The sequence below is a fragment of the Oryza sativa genome, chromosome 3, assembly GCF_034140825.1.
Source record: "Oryza sativa Japonica Group chromosome 3, ASM3414082v1".
Classification (NCBI taxonomy): Eukaryota; Viridiplantae; Streptophyta; class Magnoliopsida; order Poales; family Poaceae; genus Oryza; species Oryza sativa.
In genome coordinates, this window is record NC_089037.1 from 23120544 (window position 1) to 23125707 (window position 5164).

At 40.0% G+C, this 5164-nt stretch overlaps 1 long non-coding RNA gene across 1 annotated transcript; it reads right to left on the minus strand.

Moving 5' to 3' along the window:
* Positions 1-233: 233 nt before the first annotated feature.
* LOC9272293 (uncharacterized) lies at positions 234-4949 on the minus strand. Its single transcript, XR_003241272.2, has 2 exons — positions 4719-4949; positions 234-754 (listed from the first exon to the last, which is right to left on the minus strand). It is a non-coding gene; the product is annotated as an uncharacterized lncRNA (long non-coding RNA).
* Between the last annotated feature and the right edge of the window lie 215 nt (positions 4950-5164).

The following is a 5164-nucleotide window of genomic DNA, read 5'->3' on the forward strand; positions in this document are numbered from 1 at the left end:
AATCCCTTGACATGGAACCATTATATGGCCACACCACCGCGTGGCAAAGGTTTTACCACGCCATCTAGGTTGGCATGGTAAAACAACACTGACATGTCCGCCGTGGGTGTGCGTGGCAACGTTATTTTGCCATGCCACCAAGACTAGCCTGGCAAAAAGATTTAGAATTAGAACTAAAAATAGGTTTCAGAAGAGTTTTTTGTAAAATTAAAATTTAAAAAGTTAGCAAACAATAAAAAAAATCCATGCAAATGAGAACCCACGTAAGATATAGAATGTTCTCATCCAACTGAAAATCCTAGGCTCCAGGTTTGTCACCTACAACAAAACCTCCGGACTCACGGCTAATCCTAATAATCCTCACCAAAGACGGCAACTGCAATACTCAGATACTACTATCTCCCAGAGACCAAACAACCTTCTCTCTACGACCTGTATTGACGACCTTAATTACGCAAGAAGCAAGGATATGACGAATTCCACCACTGATATCCACGCCCCCTGCCTTGGCAAATCCACCAGCACCACATCCTGAAGCAGCTAGCTGCCAGCAATATGTGTCTTTTGTCCTGTGGCAAACTAGCTGGAGTTACTTATTAAGGGCAGCTTAACAGATCTCTGTAATCATGTAGTTGCTTGCAGATTTTTCTTCACCTTTGTGCCAGCCCTCAGTTTGCCGTTCGTTTTGAGAGTATCCACAGCTGGATGTCCGCCTCGCAGAATTTGCATCGTCTCCCTGAGTTCTGTGTGATCCCTGCAACAGGTAAACGGTAAATTAAACCTCTGTTATGTTCTGTCGGTCTTTTATTTTCCTGTGTGTGTTATACAGCATGCTCGAGGGTAAATGACATGATATCTGTTGGAAGCATCTATGCAAAATGACATGATATCTGAGTTCGGCTGTTGTAGCATCCACGAACAACTTGTACACAGTTAGCTTTCCAGCACAAATAGCAGGGCTAAAAGGTTCACATATGGAAATTACCAGATGTTTTATTTTTAAAGTTGTACTTATAATGGTTCAAGGAAAAAATGAAACATCCATTTCCCTATTGTTCACTCCCCCCCCCCCCCCCCCCCCCCAAAAAAAAAAAGTATGATCTGATCATACTGGAAACATGAAAGGTCTCTTAAATTAAAAGTATTCTGATGATTTCGGTATTTTAACCTTAAGCATTCCAGTTAAGTGCATCAAAGAATACATAAATAGTCTGAGCCCTGCACCAATTAAGCCTTACTTTTTGGTATTGTTATGTTAGAAATGCTATTTACAGATAACTCAGATCTCAAAGGTTGGGTATAAAATGTTGATTGATGCTAATGTGACGAAAGTTGCACTCCCCATCATCATTCTCTTTAAGAATAACTTTTTACAACCTTTCTACAGTCTAAGATGAAATTTTGAATTAACATTAAACTGGTGGGTAAGCAATTCTTTTCTTGAGAAGGTTAAAACTTAAAATGATATTTTTTTATCGTGAATTACACTAATTAGTTAACCATATGTAACTTTGTTCAATTTGAGTATAATTTTACCAATAAAATAATGTGAAAATATCCAACGATGTTAATTGTAACTTAATGATTAAGAACCTTGGCATGTCAACTAACCTTCCTGCGCCATGGTTGAATTTACTTTAGCCTTCTTAGATGAATCATGAATGAAATGAATTCTTTTAATCATGTGTTAATTTATAAAAACCAAGGTTATAGTGATTTATGGTTTTTTGTTCTCTAAGACTCTTCTGCTTGTTTCTTGTGCAAACTACTCAGGAGCCAGGACTTCCTAGGATCGTCATAAGATCAAATATGGGCTCCGATGACAATAAAAGATTTGATGATTTTCATGTCATCACAAACGGACCAGGAAGTGATGCCTATTCTAATGAGGAATCCATCAATCTAGTAAGCAAGTCTAACGATTTCAGAATTATTTTTATACCCACCAAGCCCCATGAACTAATGCACCGCTACCAATTGTCTCTGAAAAGGATTCCTATATTGCACCAAGCACATCCTTCTGTAGCAAAATCTACAACCCCCAATTATACGTGGAGAAAGGAAATGGGACAACAGATTGGTGCCAAACTAGTGGAGGAGACTATCCTGAGAAAAGCAGCATAAATTCAGATATAACTCTCAGCTACATAGATAAGATACTGATGCAGGAGGACATTGATGACAGAGGCAATGAAGATACTGCTCTTCAAGCTATGGAGGAGCCCTTCTATGAACTTCTTGGAGAAAAGTATCCGGCATTCCCTCAGCAACAACCACTTTGTGTATGTGATCACCTGCAGAACCTCAGTGCCAACACTGACAAGTCTAATGGTCACGCATGCAATACCTGGTCTGTCACTAGAATGACAAACATTAGCTCAAGTATGAATTCCAATGGCAACTTTCAAGGGTTTCAGTTTCCATGGAGTTTGTCTTCCATTACTAGAGAGACAGAACAGTTCACTCATCACTCAAATAGAATGGTTGTTGGTCTAAAAGTGGATGGCCTTTCCATTTCCGAAAAGCCTAGCCAGGACAATTGTTCACTTCAAATTGATGCGCATTACATGAGGAAGCATCCATTGTTTGAGGTTCATGATAGAAAAAGTTATCCGTGTATTGAAGATCTTGATTTGTTAGAAGGAAGGAGCAACAAGCAGTATGCTATTTACTATGATGAACCGATTCGGGATGAGATGTTTGACAACGTTCTACTATGTTCTGATCATAAGCCTCTAGATGAAGGTGTTAGTTTGAGCAGAGCCATGACAAACAATTCAAGCAAGTCTTCACAAATTGGACAAGGAAAAACATCAGCTCGGCGAAAGACAACAGGCAAAAGGATACAAAAGAGAGATGTTGTGGATCTAAGAACCCTCCTTATCAATTGTGCACAAGCAGTATCTGTGAGCAACCATAGCCTAGCTAGTGACATACTGAAGATAATAAGACACCATGCTTCACCTACCGGGGATGATTCCCAAAGGCTAGCACTTTGCCTAGCGTATTGCCTTGATGTACGATTAACGGGAACTGGAAGTCAGATATACCACAAGTTCATCACCAAAAGGAGGAATGTAAAGGATATTCTAAAGGTATTCCATGTGTGTCTCTCTACATGCCCTTTCTTAACAGAACTATCGTTGATGTCTCAAAGGGAAAACCACAGGTCCACATTATAGATTTTGGCATTTGCTTTGGTTTCCAATGGCCATCACTATTTGAAGAACTTGCAAAAATAGAAGATGGACCACCTAAGCTTCGGATTACTGGTATAGAATTACCTGAGTCAGGCTTCCGACCATATGCTAGAAGTAATAATATTGGGCTGCGATTAGCTGATTATGCTAAAACATTTAACATACCCTTTGAATATCAGCATATATCATCAAATAAATGGGAAGCCCTCTCTCCTGAAGATTTTAATATTGAGAAAGATGAAGTTCTCATAGTCAATTGCATTTACAGAATAAAGGATCTTGGTGATGAGACAATATCAATTAACAGTGCAAGGAGTAGGGTGCTCAATACAATTAGAATGATGAAGCCCAAAGTTTTTGTCCAAGGAGTGTTGAATGGATCTTATGGTGTCCCCTTCTTTTTAACACGTTTCAAAGAGGTCATGTACCACTACAATTCATTATTTGATATGCTTGATAAAAATATTCCACGAGATAATGAGACAAGAATGATAATAGAGAGAGATATCTATCAATATATTATGCTAAATGTCATTGCATGTGAAGGACCAGAGAGGATTGAGAGGCCAGAGAGTTACAAGAAGTGGAAGGTAAGAAACCTTAAGGCAGGACTGGTGCAGCTTCCATTGAATCCAGCCATCGTCAGAGAAACACAAGATATGGTAAGAAAGGGTTATCACAAAGATTTTCTTGTCGACGAGGAAGATCAATGGTTAGTGTTGGGATGGAAAGGAAGGATACTCTATGCATCATCCACATGGCAACCAAATGATTCAGGTGACAGTGATTAAGAATGCGGGATTTGCTACTTGACTACAAAGAAAGGTTTGACACACAATGCAATCTGCCATTTGCATACTTATAGGGCTCTCAGTCTCAGATTTCATTGTTTGTGTGCAACTAACAGTGCATTGCCAAACTAGTTGCTATACATGTTTTTCAGACACATGTTCATCGTTATGTACTTATGGACATACCTGTTCCTAAGAAGTCAGCATGTTTAGTAGCTTTTTTGGTGATAATAACTGATATGTGTTTTTATCGTATTCATACTTATCTTCAGAGTTCAGACAAGGCTAGTATAAGATTATGTTTAGTATGTTACGGCAACATATGTAAGTTGGAAAACATTTGACCAGCTGTTTATGTAGCGGGGAATATCAAATCCGAATTATGTTTGAGCTACATATCTAAAACTATGTTAACTAGTACCAACTGTCAACACCGTTTATGATACTTCTTTCGTGGGAAAAGAGAAAAAAATGCATATGAATCACACAATCAAGATCCTGTAAATTCTGCAAGAAAGAAAGAGAACATGAAAATGAACAGCCAAATAGGGAATGCAGGCATTGAAAGCTTAGGTCGATCTGCTAGCCACTGTTGGGGATCACATCAGTTATAACCATCTCAAAAAAAAGAAGAGAAGATATTGTCTCTAAAATCACCATAGCTTTAAGCCAGTAAAACAAAGATTAGTTCACGCACTACAAGTCTACAAGTCCAAGAAGCACATACCTTGCCACGCATTCTGTCGAAAAACTGCAGGACGCCGTCCCCCTCCCTCCCAATCCAGTGCGATCGAACGGCCCTCGATCACGAGAACACCTCGTAAGCCTCTAGCTAGCTTCTAGGTTGGCGATGGCGGACGCGAGTCGGAAGCAGGCGGCGGCGCGGCGAGCTAGCGCGTGGTATCGGCGGTGGCCGCGACTGTGAGGGGGGCCTCGATCTCGTTTCTGACAGTGTCATGGCCGCACCCACCTGAAGCTGAAGGTACATACTGGAGTGGAGTGGAGTCTGATAGAGTCTATAGAGACTGTTCTCTTAACAATAGAGGGCCACTATGCAACGGAATCCCGTTTTTAAACGGGATGATACCGGTTAGGTTTTAGAGGGTTTCAGAACATGATACCTCTGAAACCTAACCGGTATCAAGTAATACCTATCATGCATCAGACGATTCC